A 17536-nucleotide genomic window follows, 5' to 3' on the forward strand; every position below is an offset into this window, starting at 1 on the left:
CTGACAAAAAGCATCACTAGGAACCCTTCAGCTGACTGACAGGGTTACCAGTTTGCCCTTCTCATTCATTCTCCTACAGTTTTTTCATAATTTTAACTTTAAAAAGCACTGTGTCTGAGATAAAGATACTGGCTTAAGGTTTTACATGCTAAGACAATATCAGCATCCTAAATAGAAATAAGAGAAACCTACCTGCAGGAATAAACCTGTCAAGGATTAATGGGACAAATTGGAGACAAATCATGTTCTATTTGTGGCTGACACTGCATCTTTCATTTTCAGACACTCTTCTGTTTAATCTCCTCAAGATATGTTAAGCTAAAAAAATTAATCTATAGCACAATTTCACAGGGTGTTTTATCACAAATCCTCAGGAAAAATTGAATGTTCTTTGTAAGTAGATAGAATCAACTCAGCCAGCTACAGATCTTGAGGGAGGAAGGAGGTCTTTCTTTTTTGTTTGTTTGCTTGTTTTTTATCTAAATGTCATTAATTTGTTTTTGATTGTCAAAATGCAGTTAAAAAAAAAAAAAGAAAAAAAACAAACGCACAAAAAAACCCCAAAGATAGAAGAGAGAGTGCTGGGAAGTAGAAGGTGCGTCAGCAGAGAAATGCCTTGCTTTGAGGAGAAGAAATACATTCTGACTTCAGAGGGCTGCACTGTACTGGAAGAACAGACTTACTGGAGCTAAGGGGAAGAGTTTGTGTGTCATAATGGATGCATTCTTCAGATTTCTTTACACAGATGTAAAGCTACAAAGGAGTGTGGGTAAAGGTTAAACAGCTTATTTTACAGCCTCTTTTTCCCAGGAGATTCAGAGGAGCCCAACCTTAAAAATCATTGTCAGCTCTTGTGGCTTAGACACAGCCAGGCTGCAGGAGCTGTGCTGCCTGAAGTGGGAACAGAAATCCTCTGCCCTACAGATCCCCTCCAAAGGGACCAGAGCACACTCTTCTCTGCAAAAGGTAGTGTGGAAAGTCTGTGACATTGTGCTGGCCCTCCACACACCGGGACCTGTGCAGTAGGAGAAAGCATCTCTGTCTTGTCTTGCACAAACCAACCTCACCGACCAAAGCCCAAAGGCAAGTCAGCCCAGCTGTCTGTCCTGAAGCTAACCTGGGGCAAGCAACAACAAAAGCACGACCTCTGTTATAGCAGGGCTCTTGGGCACAGGTTAGGTGTGTACTGTCACTGTGAAAAATACTGAGGGACCTTACAGCTGTGTGAATCCTTAATGCAGGGTCATGTAAATTGGGCACAGCAGGGTCAGACACCCAGGGGTCACAGAAAAAGCATATAGTTGCCCAACTGGGCAAGTTAAGCTCCAGGTAGAGAAAGAGAAGTGGACACCTCATTTCTGAGGTCAGTTCTTCAAAGCAGGGGCTGTCAGTCAGTCCCTGTATGTTTGTACAGCACCATGCACAGTGTGTCCTTCATGCCAGCAGCCACCACTCCCAGCTTATGCAACCACAAATGCTTATTAATAACTGTATCAATTGTGCATCTCACTCTCTAAAACAGGTTGCACCTCCTCCCACCCCCAGCCCAATCAATCAAACCCCCTTAAAATAGATCTTCTCATTCATGCTTATAATCAAGTCTCACAGAGAAAATAATACCAGGTATTTGCCACCCCCCAAAATCAGGTTATTATCCCTGAATTCTGCCTAGCAGAACATGAAAGATACATTTTTGTCCATGTTCCTCTCAGTCTTCGTGTTATTTCTTTCTCTGACCTTAATTCTTAATCTGTCATTGGTGAATGCTATTCTGAGTTCAATACAGCTTTTATTTATTACCTGTATCACAGGACCCCCTCCTCTGTCAGTGTGACAAATAATTCCTCTTGCTGTTCACAGACCATGCACAAGGGAGGGAATCTGCCCCAGACAAGCACTGAAATGCCAAACACATCTTGGCACTTTACTGAACATGCACTGCTATTTTCATTACAGATATTTGTTGGTTTATAATTGAAAAGCACCATTTAAAATCTTAGTTTTGTCCAGGAAGCACAAAATGTCTCATATATAGAAGGTGAATTTCAGAAAAAGTTTTGTAACTGAGCAAAGTCCTTAGTTAGCAAACTCAAAATCATTGGTGTGCTCTGAGTCATCACTGAATTCCAAACACAACTTTTATTGTACTGATGCCAGTGATACTGGTATGTAAAGTGTGCATTCAAAAAATGCCACCATGTCATTTCAGCACTAATTGCACTGCATGAAAAAAATATTGCTATAGAAAAATTAGAAATATTGCATTGAAACTGTAGGTGGACTTGCACATTTCTTGGCACATGTATTCCAGAATCTATAGATGTGACACAACCATTTTAACATTTCAGAAACCTGTAAATACCAGACAGAAGGGTACCCAGTGTACTTGGAAATGAGGCTCTATCAGAAAGTCATGTGATAAGCCACTACACATTTTAATGCAGGCTTTATAATTCTCAGCAACTTGTTTGCAGGTTCACTTGGGGCATAGCCAGGGCTGGGACAGGTTCACACACCCAGAAGAAAGATCATATATTCCAATAGGAAGAATTAAGAGACTAAATTACCTCTGCAGCAGATCTTTGATGACTACATGTGACAAAAAGGGTCATGGCATGATGAGCTGGACATTGATTCAGCCAACCAGTGTGACCCACTCGTGTGAATTAATAGCAACATTTGGGGAAGGAAGAAGCAAGAAGCAGAATTTGTTTTGAGAACTATTTTTCTGAACATGCATTTTTCATTTTAAAATATAATCCTGAACCCTATCTATAAAATCACGGAATGACCAGGAAAAAAGGAAAATTGAAAAATGTTGTTTTGTTGAATCATTCACTGGAATATTTCAAGATCTCTCACTGGCTGATTGGTAGAAATGAGCACAATACAGAGACAATGCAAAGTCACAGATTTCTGGTGTATAATACATTCCCCAAGTTACTCTATTCATTTCTAGGAGGAAGTTTACCTAAAAGAAAGCAGCAGAATTCCTAGATTTGCATGTCCAAATGCATCCAAATGTTTGCTTTGAATGTTCTCTACCATAAGAAATGTCACATTTTTTGCATGGGCCTGTTGGATTGAGTCCAGAGAAGGGCCACAAAGACAATCAGAGGTCTGGAGCACCTCTCCTGTGAAGGCAGGCTGAGAGAGTAGGGATTGTTCAGCCTGGGGAACAGAAGGCTCTGGGGAGACCTTTTAGCAGCCTTCAGTACCTGAAGGGCTGGGGAGGGACTTTTTACAAGGGAACATACTTGCAGGACAAGGGGTAATGGTTTTAAACTGGGAGAGGGTAGAATAGGGACATTAGGAAGAAATTCTCTAGTGTGAGGGTGGTGAGGCACTGGCACAGGTTGCCCAGGAAAGGTGTGGATGCCTCACCCTTGGAAGTGTTCAAGGCCAGGTCGAATGGGGCTTTGAGCAACCTGGTATAATGGTGTCTGAAAGAGGTGAAATGAAAGGCAAGCATTAAAACTTGCTAAGCTTAATTAAAATGTTTCCAGAACCATGCTCAGAGAGATGAGTTTGTCATAAAAAAATGAAATAATTTTTAATGTTATGATATATCCATCCTTCTTTTTGATTAAACTATTCAATCTATTAATATTTCTTCTGAATCCTTTCCATTAAATAACCACAGTCCACCTCAGTTATGCTTGCACACAGTACTAGATAATAAGGCTCATCTAGTTTTATCTTCATAGTTCCATTAACGATAATAAGGATGTTTAATGGTTTCATCACCTCTCCACTGACAATTCATTCCCTTTTCACAGCTACAAAGTTCACAAGGAGAGCCACGCTCACTCACAAAATAAATGAGAAAAGAAAAACAGACAGAAAGGAGTAGAAGGAAAAAAGTCTGTAAAAGTTTTACAAACTTCTAACACCATGAGAGTTGTACATTCTTGTATAGTGGTAAAGTAAACCTGTACATTTACAGTACTTCCTTAGGAAGGTGGGATGTGGTGTCATAGATAAGGCATAGGTCAAGCTACTTGACCAATTAAGGACCAAAATAGAGAGAATGTGATTTTGCATGAAAAACAGTGGAGCTGAGGTCCATGAAACTTCCAGCTTAAGGAACTGTTAGGCTGTAAATCCACCCTGACAGTCTGCAGACTGCCCCAGGCAGCTTCACCTAGGTTCAGATGCAGGTCAGCAGCAAACACTTCATCTCTTAAAATCTAAAGGTTTTTGCAGTACTGAACAGTGTCTGCTTGTTTATTCCTCAGGAGTTATCTGGGGAATTCAGAGGGGTTTGTAACTATTAATGAAGCAAGTAATGATAAGCAACACTAATCCACTTGTGGTGCAGTGGATTTTAACATCAGTCCCTAAAGTACCAATTTAGTTCCAGTAACTTTTAAAAACAAATAGGCACGCCTTAACATAGAGTGCTTTTCCTCAAAGTCCAACAGTCTTTCTGGGCTTTCCTATCTTTTCAGACATCTCCTACCTTATGCTCTTAAGCAGCGGTGTCTTGACTTATTTCTTTCCCATCCCTGCAGCCCTTTGCATCAGATTCCAGCACAGGAGCAGCATGATGGAGGAGCTGGCCCTGCAGAGCAGCACCTCAAACCCTATCTTTCTTTCAGGGTAGGTCTCTGTCAGGCAGCGCACTCCTGATCTTCACATAGCTCTGTGGCTTTTACTTCACTCCTGCACCTGATGTGCCTGAGACCCCCAGGTGGTGCAGGCAGAGCCCAGCAGAGATGCTGAGTGCAGCTCTGCAAACAGGAGATACAGTGCCAAGCCATGGGCAGACTGTGGAACAAAAGCCAGTTCTGGGAACCTCTCCCCAGCATGAGAGGCTTGACAGATCAGTGATGTGTAAATGCACAGTGAGGAAACAGTCTCTCTCTCTCTTTTTTTTTTTTTTTTTTTATTGCAAGTTCTAAGCTCTTGAGGGCAAAAACCAGTTTATCACTGTCTGCACACACATACCACCACAATTAACATCACATGAGCTCTAAACTCCAAGAGGGACCCTGGGCCAGACTGTAAGCAACAAATAATACTAAGCAGCTCCCTGGCTGTTTATATTTTATTTCTTGGTATAGTATGTAAAATTATTTTAAAGTAAGGAGTAGGAGAAACTGACTACAGCATTGCAGTGACCATGTCATGTTACAAGCTTGTAACATGACAGAGCCAAAAAAATGTGTTTTTTTAATTATTTTCCTTCATATTAGATAGAAGTTATAGCATTTGTAGGTTAAATAACTTCCAAAGGAATAATCACTTTGCAATATAAATTCACAATTAACTTTAGCTCGTTCACTCTTCATTAACTTCAGCTTGACTTCACTTTCTGATCCACCTCCAATGTTTCTCTTTGCTATCTACCCTGCCTCCTTGCAGAACTATGGTATTACCAGCTGGAAAGACCTAAGATGGGATAATGCAAGTTTTCACTCTATTATTTAGTATTTACCAAGGAAAGACACAAAAAGTGTTTTAAAACAGTCAGCTTACAGAAGGATAAGCTAACACAAGAGGGAACTGAAGGACTTCTGATGCATTTAATTATTTTCTGGTTTATATTAGACACTGGCACCATATGGGGAGCACAGGAAATTATGAAACCCATTCATAAAGGTGAAGGAATTAGAGCAAACTGCAGTGTTCAAAGTTACAGGCTGAACAGTCTCTGGATACTGCGAATCTAGCTCAATACAGGAACACCACCAAATCCTTCCAGTTCTCTGCTAAGACCCAGAGCACAGCAAGACCAGCCTGGGACATGGATTGCACCCCAGGAGCAACCTGGGATGTAAACATGGCCCAGTGCTGCTGCACCTCCCCAGCCCAGGTTTCACCTGCAGCCTCCTCCATCTGCCTGGTTGGTGCAGTGAGGAGCCAGGCAGGAGATGCTGTCCCTCCTGTCCCTCCTGCTGTGGCCTGAGGACTCAGGGGACAGGATTCCCCTGAGCAGCACTGCCATGAACCAGCCCATAAAAGCCCCCTCACCTTGTCCCTACAGAAAATGACCTTTTGGGAAGGTTGGGAAGGACACGTTGTGTGAGTGATCCACCAAACCCAAGCAGTGACTGGGGTCTCACGTTTCTGCAGGAAAAGCTTGGTGCCATGACTGAGGCATTATGAGTCTTTTTTCAGTCCCTGCTTGGTCTCAGAATGCATTTTAAGCCACAGCTGTTGCTGCAGGCACTCCCCAGGGCAGTCTGGCTCTAGTGTCTCAGCACAAAAATGAGAAGCATCCAGTGGCTTTTCCAAATTGGGATGAGTTCAGAGTATCTGGAGGCTGTTCAGTCCCATAGCTTTAATTTACTATCACTTCTCCCTTTGCCTGCTCATTTCCTTCTCCAGTGTCTTTCCCGCTGTCTCTGGGGACACACTGCTGTGGTGAGGAATACAAGGCCCATGCCCTTGTCCCACCAGCCTGCTGCCTACCACATCCCCTGTTCCTCTCCCCACAGACAGCTCAGAAATGAGATGAAGCACATGGAAGAGAAGGTTATCAGGAGCAGTCAGCAAGGGAAAGTCATGCTTGTCTAATCTGATAGCTTTCTATGATGTTGTGACTGAATGACAGATACTGGGAGACCAGTGGATGTAGTCTTGACACAGTGTCCCACAACATCCTCTTGAGCAAGCTCACAAAATGTGGGATAGAAGAATCCACAGTGAGATGGGTTAAGAACTGCCTACACAATAGAGTCCAAAGAGTGGTGATCAATGTCATGGAGTCCAGCTGGAGAACTGGGACTAGTGGAGTCCCCCAAGTGCTGTGTCCAGTTCTGTTCAGCATCTTTGTCAGTGACCTTGATGATGGGACAGAGTGTCTTCTCAAAAAGTTTGCTGAAAACACAAAGCTGGGAGGAGTGGCTGACACCCCAGAAGGCTGCACTGCCATTCAGAGGGACATAGGCTGGAGGGTTGGGCAGGGAGAACTTTTATGAATTACAAGGGCAAGTGCAGGGTCTTGCATCTGGGTAGGAACAACCCCAAGTACCAATACAGGCTGGGGACTGAGCTGCTGGAGAGCAGTGAAGGGGAAAGGGGCCTGGGGGTGCTGGTGGATGGAAGGATGACCATGAGCCAGCAATGTGCCCATGTGGCCAAGAAGGCCAATGGCATCCTGGGGTGTGTTAGATGGGAGGTGGTTAGTCACATCTGAGGTTCTCCTCCCCATCTACTTTGCCCTGTTGAGCCCACATCTGGAATATTGTGTCCAGTCCTGGGCCCCTCAGTTCAAGGACAAGGAACTGCTTGAAAGAGTCCAGTGCAGAGCGATCAACATGATAAGGGAGAGGAAAAGCTGAGGGAGCTGGATCTTCAGCTTGGAGAAGAGGAGAATGAGGAGCGACCTCATTAATGTTTATAAATATGTAAAGGGAGAGAGCCAGGAGGATGATGCCAGGCTCTTCTCAATTATGCCCAGTGATAGGACAAGGGGCAATGGATATACACTGGAGCACAGGAGGTTCCATATAAACACAAGGAAATTTTTTTTCACTGTGAGGGTGACAGGGCACTAGGACAGGCTGCCCAAGGAGCTTTGAAGTCTTCTCTGGAGACATTCAAAACCCACCTGGACACATTCCTATGTGACCTCCTCTAGGTAACCCTGCTCTGGCAGAGGAGTTGGACTCGATGACCTTTTGAGGTCCCTTCCAGCCTCTAACTTTCTGTGATTCTGTGACAGCACTGACATGTTGTTCAGTCCTGAAGATGCATCTTCCATCCAAAACCTGAAGAACTGCTCAAAATGGGGAAAGGCCATATTAACCCAAAGCCCACATAAACCATCTAAAAGGTAAAAATATGATAATTTTGTGATACCTTAATCATGCAGTATTAATAGCTATGAAAGCAGAACAGCTCCTTGCTTAATCCTGCCTCATGTTATATCATCTTAATTTATGCTAGATCAGATAGTTTGTGTTATATAATCTGATTTTTTTTCTTATCACAGCACATCTTTTTTCATCTACAACTTCTCATTCATATGCTTCCCTTGAACTCACTGACTGCCATGAAAGAATTCTGTCAAGCATGCAGAACTGTCTTTGGTCTTTCATACAGTTTTGTACTTGGATATTTACCAATCATGTCATTTTCAATCTAGCACAATTCATGTGAGAGCAGTTTCACACTGACTCATTGTTATTGGCAATGCTGATATTGGCTGCCAAATGCTTTAGCATCCTTGCCTCGGGTGACTTAGCAGATGCAGAGGGACACACTGCTGCTGGGCTTCTCCAAAGCTGGTTATGCAGGAGGTGGTCTCACTTCAGCCTTTCTAATGAGGTGAATAAAGACATAGTGATTGGAGAGAGCTTATCCTCTTGTGAGAATATATGAGCATCTGAGGAAGCTTGAAGAGACAGAAGCTAAAGCTCCATGTAATGAATACAATTACATATATATGTATTTTATTTCATCATTACCAAATGTCTGTCTAAAACCGAAGCATAAGTTTAAGATAAAATATGTATTTAGGTAGCTGATTATAATAAAGGCAGCGAACAGCATCCTGAGAGAATAAAGGTATATGATAAGTGATACAGTTTAAATATAACACTCTTGTCAGGTTTCTTCCTTCGAAGATTCACAGTGATATTTCTGTGGCAGAGTCTCACATAAAGTGTCCATGTTCATTAATTCATTGTCATTCCTAAACAAAAAGAACTGACAAACACTGTGAAAAATCATTCTTATGATACTTTTGCAATATTGGTATTAGCAGTTATAGGTTGGGCTGATGTCTAAACACATTTGAATCTCAGTCTTCAGCTTTTATATTTCCAGTCTTTGGGTTGGACCACTGCCCTGCTCATTTTGAAGCATCTTTTTCTCATTGGCTGATGAAGTGTGACAGTTTCCATGGCTTTAACTTATATTTTCTTTAAAACTACTAATTTAAGGTTAGCAAGAACATGGTAGAAGTCTCTGATTTTAGAAATTGGAGAAATAGGGAGAGCATTTGCAGGCTAGACATGGTGGCTGCTAGTGTAGTTCAAATCTTAATAAAGAAGGCCTGAGAAGGAATACTTTCAACTCTGTGAGGTAATGAGTAAGAATGAATTTATTAATATAATAAAGTTCATAGTCTTTCCATGAAACTTGTGTGTCTATGAATTGTATAGAATATAATTTCTAATGGTGCATGTCAACAGGCATAATATTTTTTACTGTGACTGCAATGTATTATTCCAAAATTGTTTTATCTTTGTTGAATTAAATAAAGTCTTTCATAAAAAAAGGACATCTCCCTTCTTAAAAAGCCCTGCTGTGCATAAGGAGATCAGTAGTGTTTGTCAGGCTTTAGGATTTATTGAGCTTTTAAGAAATATTGTTTTAGCTTTTATTTGCCTGGAGAAAGCTTTCTGCACACAGCTGAGCAGCAGTCACTAAATGGAATACGCAGATTATTGCATTTTGGAGATACTTGTTTTTAATCTAATCATGCACTGGTAAATGAGAAGTTTATTTTACCCTTTATTGCTTCACTTTTCTAAAAATTAAAACTTTACATAATAAAGGAGAAGCAATGTAATGTTTTATTTGTCCATTATGCTTCAGCTTCATAAAGGGAAAGCCTGTATCTTCGTCATGTTTAGCCCCTGTAGTCACTCTTTCCTCTATGAAGTGAAAATAAATTAAATACCATGGGAACAGCAAAATGTTGAATGTGTAGTTTAGTTCTTCCTTTATTTTTCTCATATTTGTCACATCTGAAAGTACAGCAATTATTAAAAGGCAAATGCATTCACATTAAATATTTATTTCAATATTCCCATGCAGAAATATTTGATAATGCATGGAAATGTACACATGGTGAAGATACAAAAAAGCATTGTTTGAGAAGGTAATACCATTTACCTTCTGGGCAAAATGAAGTGAATGTTATTTTTATAAATAAATATGGAGAACCCAGGATACCAATCCACCTGGGGAAAACAAACGACAAAATATTATAAAAATGAATTATTTAAAAGAAATTCTTATTTTTAAACTGTGCATGTGTTTTATGCTGGGAATGTGCCTGGAAAAAGAAACAAAAACAAAAACCAACCTAGGCCTGTGTGCAGGAAGATCCTGCATGAGTGATAAAAGGAGACCACCTAAGAAGTAACTGGCCCCAAAGATCTCAGGACCAACATCATGACATATTCATAAGGTCAGTAATGTCAGAGCATTGGAAAGACTTGCTGGTAACACAGAGCTGCTCAAAGTAGTAAGGAGAAATGTAGGCAGATCAGCATTAGGAAGGACCTTAGGAAAATAGATGGTTAAGCAGTAAAATACCAGATGAATTGCAATATAGATGTGAAAGGATGTACATGATGACAAGCAAGTCACATAAAATATTGGCTTCTGAGCAGAACATAGCTACTCAAGAGTGAGACCTTGGGAAACAGCTGCTATTTCCTTAAAACTATCAGCTCAGTGTTTGGTAAAAGTTCAAAAAAGCAAAGAAAATTAAAGGAAATATCAGATAGAGAGCAGTTTCAAGGGGAAATTTTGGAATTCCACAAAGGAGAGATTCCTTGGAGGTTACTGAACAGACAAGTCAGGACAGGCAGAGGAAATCCTTAGAGCTGAAACTGTTGGAGATGGGGGGAGGTAGAAGGAAAAAAATACATGTGTATGCTTTACTGGATGAAAAACTGGCAGGCTGGGTAGGCCCAAACAGTTGTGGAGGATGGAATTAAATCCATCTGGTGGACAGTCACAGGTGGTATTCCCCAGGGCTCTGTATTGGGTCTAATTCTCTTTCATATATTTATCAGTGATCTGGAAGAAGGGATCAAGTGTACCATCAGTACTTTTACAGATGTCACCAAGCTGGATGGGAGTCTTGATCTGCTTGAGGGTAGAAAGGCTCTGCAGAGGCATCTGGATGGGCTGGATAGATGGGCTGAGACCAATTGTATGAGGTTCAACAAGGTTGAGTGTGGAGTCTTGAACTTGGGTCACAATAACCCCATGCAACCCCACAGACTTGGGGAGGAGTGGCATGAAAGCTGCCCTGCAGAAAAGGACCTGGGGGTGTTGGTCACCAGCCAGCTGAACATGAGCCTTGAGTGTAGCCAAGAAGGCCAACAGCATCCAGGCTTGTGTCAGGAACAGTGTGGCCAACAGGAGAAAGGAAGTGATGGTGCCCCTGTACTCAGCACTGGTGAGGCTGCACCTTGAGTCCTGTGTTCAGTTCTGGGCCCCTCACTACAAGAAAGACATTGAGCTGCTGGAGTGAGTTCAGAGAAGGGCAACCAAGCTGGTGAAGGGTCTGGAGAACAAGTCCTATAGGGAGAGGCTGAGGGAATTGAGGATGTTTAGTTTGGAGAAGAGGAGGCTGAGGGGAAACCGTATTGCTCTTTGCAGCTACCGGAAAGGAAGTTGTAGAGAGGTGAATGCTGGCCTCTTCTTTCAAATGATTGATGATGGAACTACAGGAAATGGTCAAGTTGTTTCAGAAAAATTTTAGATTGGATATTAGGAAAAATATTATACTGAAAGACTTCTCAGGCACTGAAACAGGCTGCCCAGGAAAGTGGTTGAGTCACTAATCCCTGGAGGTATGTAAAAGACATTTAGATGTGGTGCTTAAGGACATGATTTAGTGCTGGAACTGCCAATGTTAGGTTAACTGTTGGACTTGATGACCTAAAAGGTCTTTTCCAACCAAAACCATTCTATGAAAAATCACACAGGCACAGGCTTCTGCTTTTATGCTTCCCTAGGTCACTAACTGCTTACAGGCATTTTTAGGACGAGTGGATATTTGCTCTGACCAAGCATGACCATTTTCATGTCCTTAGGGGACACAGGAGGGCTGCCTCAAATTCCAGCTGCTTCACAGGGACCAGGTATGTTCTTTGCCTGGTAACAATCTTAACCTCAAATGAATTTTTCTAGACACCTGAGTGAAGTTTATGGCATTTCATAAAGAGACTTAAGCACGCGTGAAAATTATTCCCACTGGATTTCAGTTAACTTTGTAGAAGCAGAAACATTGTGAGCTTTTAAAACCACACATCCTGGTCTTTCCATTCAGATTGAGAAGCAGCCAGCACACCTATGGATGCTGGAAAACAATTATAACAGTAATTATTTGAAGCTTAGTCCCAGAATTATTAGTGTTACTGTGAAAATTCATTGCAATGAAAAGTTGGCTTCTGTTCAAGCTAAGTCTGAATTGCTCTGCCTTTCCTTGAATCCTACCCAAGAAGCAGTGCACTTTGTAAAGGTTACTCAATGGGGTGTACAGCAGTTTTATTCCAAATGCATATAATAAGGGGGTGCAAGAGAAAGAGTTGAGTCAGCCACAGCTTGCCATTTGTCACTGCCTACAAGGGATTAAGCAAATGACCTTATGATGCAAGACCAATATAAATGGATTATTTATTAAAACTGCATGATATTGGAGTAACACTTGACAAAAATGAACACTTAACTGTTGTGATATGAAGATGTATTTGTCCTTCTCCGTTCATCTGTAGAAGAATTCCTATTGCACCTACCCATGATTAGCCCTGTTTTGGTCCCATCCTGAGTGATGTTGTAGGTCTACCCACATGGACAGACTACAGAGCCATGTTGCAGTCTCTTCCTCACCCTGTCTCCAGCCCTGTTCCCTTCTGCTTTTGTCTGGAGCACTTAAAAGGTTCCTGGCCTTAAGTCATTGCATGCCTTGTCAGGGGCTTCCATTGACCCTGTTATCAGCTCCTGTAGGGCTGAGTGGTTGTGCACTGGCTCCTGCTTGCCTCCCAGCTTGCCTCTCCCCCTGGAGCAGGCAGCCTTGGCTGCCCCCAAGGCAAGACCTTCCTGTCAATACAATCAGTAGTAATGGGTGGTGCTGACATTTCCACAACAGGTCTACTTGAGTGGTTTTTGAGTGCATGTTAAGCTTTCATGTGTCTTCAGTAGGACAATTATTGTCATAACCTGCTCTGATAGCTACCAGGCTGGAAAGGTCCTAGATGAAAGCAGAACTTTATCCAATAAATCCTTCATACACCAAAATGATTTGTTTTACTCCAGAGGTAGAGTTTAACATGGCAAAGATGTCTGAGAAGGTCCTGCAGGGTACCTACATTCTCCAGCATCTTTCATGTAGGATTTCAAAGCAATTTTCCATTGCCAAAGGAAATTATGCTTTCCATACTCCTTCAGTCCACACTTTCCCATTCACCAAATATTGATGCTTTTTTTTTTTTTCCTTTTGAGTTCTTCAAGAAAAAATGACAAAAAGACTCAGCTGGAAAGTCTGATCCCTTTATTCAACAGTATCACTTGGCCTAATAAGACATTAAATGTAGTTCTTACCTGTGCCTACAAGCACTGCTTCCCTGCATCCTTTGACCATGTCAGTGATAACATTTTTATCTTTTAACATTAACATTCCTAACTGAATAGAGCCTTGAACAACGTGGTCTGATCTTGTAGCTGATCTTGCTTTGAGCAAGAGCTCCTGAGGTCCTTCCCAGTCTGAATAATACCATGATTCAATGAGGGTCAGTTTCTCTCACATCCCAAAAAAAGCACTGTGCAAGGCAGCTCCTTAATGGATATTTACCTTGGAGATAAAAAATAATTTCTTCTGGAAATCCAAACCTTGTGGTGGAACTTTTTTTTCACTGATATATTCAGGCCATCCATTTACTTGATTTTCATACTGGAAGCAATCCAGATGCCAATTGTTAAGAGCACAAAGGAAAAGCAGGAAGAAAAAAGAAAGAAAAGAATATTGAAAGAAGTTAAATAAGGTTTTTATCACTCTCCTTCATAACATCTATAGACTACTCACTGCTCAAATTACATAGTATTTATGACATTTGAGAACTTGTAACTTCATGTTTTTAGTGAAGATGAGAAGACACTGCAAGTCAAGCAGACACGGTTGTGATGTTTGAGAGCTGTGCCTCATGGATTCTTAAAAATAAAGTGTTATTGAGCTTTTTGAACTGTGGCTCATGGACTGGTTTTAACATTCTGTGGCTTAGCCTTGTCTGAATGTTTCAAGGCTTAGTATTTACTGAAGTCTTCCCTAGAAACAGGTTATCTTGGCCTACCTAACCTATCTCAAGGCTTCTTGCTTCTTCCTTTTTGGAAATAAGGAAAAGGACCAGAGAGAGGGAGACTAACTTGGAAAGTGGTTTAAGTATCAAATTTTAAATTGTTGCTATGTCACATGCTATCTCTAGGAAGAGGATATAATAAACTAGAAATAGGAATTTGGCAAGATCTGTGTATAATGAATATTTTATACAGTGAATGCTGCTTTCAGTGCATAATTTAGACAGTTAGAAAGAAGTCTTGCATCTGTTGTGATAACTCCACCTCCAGAAAAGCCCAGAATGCTTCATTCATATCATCCATTGGGCTCTTGCCTGAGATCATTCAGGTTTAAAAAAAAAAAAAAAAAAAAAAGATGACAAAACTCCAGTGCACAGAACCAGGGAGAAAGGAAGAAGCCTGATTCAGAGAATTTCAGGCATGGGCAGGTGTATAAGATGACAAGTTGAAAAGATCTCTCCTGTCTCCTGTCATAAGAGTGACTTTCACTGGGGAGAGGTTCAGGAGAAAAGCTTGGCAAGGCAGGGCAGTTCCAGAAGAAGAAAAGCACAGATGAGTAACTAAAAGCTCACTAGGGACATCAAGCCAGAGAGACAGAAGGTTTTTCATTGTTCCAAACCATCTGAAACACTCAAAAAAACAAAGCAAAAATATACTGTTTTGTTATTTTTCTTTAGTGATTTTGTTGAGGGTTGTGTTAATAGGAAATGTAGCCCTTTCTCATAATAAAATATGATTTCTTGTATCTACCGAAGCCAGTTGATTAATTGTAGGGAATTGTATAATTTGATAGACCACACAAGCAACACATTGTGTGCTTGGCAGACACATTCTTTGGCTGTCTGTAATTTGCCTCAAAATTCAGGGATTAGAGTATGCTTTTCATCAATGAGCAATTATCTTAGAGTCTGGTAACCAAGGCAGTTGTGGGCATAGAAGGAGATGGGACAATGGAGAGAATTCTGATCCTCTACTTGAAGCACCATTGATTTCAATTTTGCTTCCAAAATTTGCAGCATGTTGACCCATGGTCTGTGCTTATGCTTTGTGACATTCATGGCTGAACCCTCACTGATCTGAGAATGCCTCTAGCTTGTAAGAGTAGCTACAATCTATTTATTCCTGGGTACATAGCATTTACAATTAATTTACAATTTGCAATTAATAGACAACCCTTATAGGTAAAACCAAAACTAATAATAAATCTTTCATGGCAGGCAACACAAATCTGACTACTTTTTATCACGGTTACACCATGCAGAAAATCCCAAAACAAACCAACAAATGCATGTTTGACCACAGCACCCTTTCAGATTAAATATTAATTCATAATATGAACTGTCCAGTAGAAATAATACAGGCTAGGGGCCTATTAAAGGTTTATTAAGTCAGATGATAGCACATTATGGCAATATGACACAGAGTATCGTAAAACAAATCTGTTATTCTTAATATCTTATAAGTTGTGCCAGGGGAGATTTAAATCAGATAATTGGAAAAATTTCTACCCTGAAAGGGTTATCAAGAACTGGAACAGGCTTCCCAGGGAAGTGGCTGAGTCACTAGTTGACTGAGTTGGCTGAGTTGAGGTATTTAAAATATTTGTAGTTGTAGTGCACAGGGACATGGTTTAGTGGTGGACTTGGTAGTGTTAATTTTACAGTTGCACTCAATGATATTAAGGGTCTTTTCTAACCTTAGTGATGCTATGATTCTATTATTATTGTAATACATTGAACTGAGTGTACTTGTTAATATGAATAGGGACATGAATGTAAACTATCATGTGCCACATGATTTCTGCATCCAGTTCAAGCAACTTTTTTCTAAGTTATGAAATAAAGTTTAATCAAAATTTGACAAGGACTTTCAATCATTAAACTGCAGCTCAAGTGCAGTGTATAAAAAATATCTGGCAATTTCTTGGAAAATATCTGGAGAGTCACAGACCATTTTGACAATGTGAGAACTGCAAATGGAGAAGTGAAAGAAACAAAGAGAAATACAGGTAAATACATAGAAGGAAAGAGAGAGAGAGAAAGCAGTAATATGCTCATAGTTTAACAGACACATACCTGGAGTTTAAGCATCATTCCCATTTCAGTGTTTGTCTTTGGTGACTGTGAGGGACATGAATTGATGAGAACTGAGCTACAACCAGAAAAGGAAGGAGGGTTTGTTCCCAGTCAGTGAAGTCCAAAGTTCAAAAAGGAAATAAGCCCCAAAAACTTTTCACAGTGATGCCTTTACCAGAGTTTCAGGTAATGCGTAGCTGATCCAGGCATATTTGGCATCTGTTACAGGAGAAGCTGCCTGGTAATGCAGAGAAAGCTGATGAGATTCCATAAGCAAGAAAGCAGACTGCTTCAGCCAGCCCCTGGACACCTGCACCCACCTGGTGCATGCAGAAGAATCACCTGTGTGATTCTGTGGACCTGTGGGCACTGCTCCCCAGACACTCCTTCTCTGCAGCTTTTGACATTCACCAGCAAATTAAGAGCACTTCTGGCAGGCTTCTCATGCCCCTGGTCAGGGAATACCCTTTGGACCACAGAAAGAGATTGAATACACTCTCGTTAATGTTCCAATGTCACACCACAAAGATCTGCCTCATTTTTAGAGATGAAGTGTACTGAAAATGTAGTAAGCACATCTCAGGTCTGCAACAGATACTGACATCATGTCTCTAGGTGCTCAGTATTCCCATTTCCCAGCTCCTTTCCTGCCTGACATATGTCTCTTTTGCAGGGAAGCAAAGTTTCTGATTTCTCAGCTGGGCAGCTCCTTTCCCTCATCTGCCTCCTGCCTCCTTTCCCTCATCTTAAGAAAATCCCTATTTATGAGGTCTCCTGGTACCTCTGTGCAGTCCCAGGTCAGTCCAGGATGATACAAAATACTTCAAAGATCCAATGGGGCCATTGCAGCCTTTTGTATACTTTCAGCAAAGAAGTGCTGAAAATCTCTGGCTAAGTCAAGTAAAGCCAGAAGTTTTAGGGTGAGGAGTAACACCTGGGGAACAATTTGTCTAAAATGTGCATCTAGATGTGCCCAACCTCAGATAATCATTTGTTTTGTGCTCAGATCACTGGTTTATATTGCTTTGGGTTCTTAAGTACAAATGTTTTTCTTCCCTTCAATTACAATTCAAATCTCCCCATCCTCCCCAGTTCCCAAGCAGGTTACAGAGCTAACATTGATCACAAAATACAGCTCAGGTAACTGGAGGGAAATGGAAGCCAGAACAGTGTACTCAAACAACAGTGATGTGGAAACAAGAATGTAAAAAGTCAAACTCAGATGAAGTGATCAGGCAATATCAGATCTCCCACTGCTTCTTTGCCTGATCCTGGAGTAAAACTGAAAAAACCTCAGTAGTCATTTACGTCCGGATGTTGTGAATTTGTACTGGCCAAGCAGAGAGCTGCCAGCCCACATTGCAGAAACCTGACAGTAGAAACACTGACTCATGAATCCTGCAGCTAAACTA

This window comes from Heliangelus exortis, chromosome 3 (genome assembly GCF_036169615.1).
Source record: "Heliangelus exortis chromosome 3, bHelExo1.hap1, whole genome shotgun sequence".
In the NCBI taxonomy this organism is placed as follows: Eukaryota; Metazoa; Chordata; class Aves; order Apodiformes; family Trochilidae; genus Heliangelus; species Heliangelus exortis.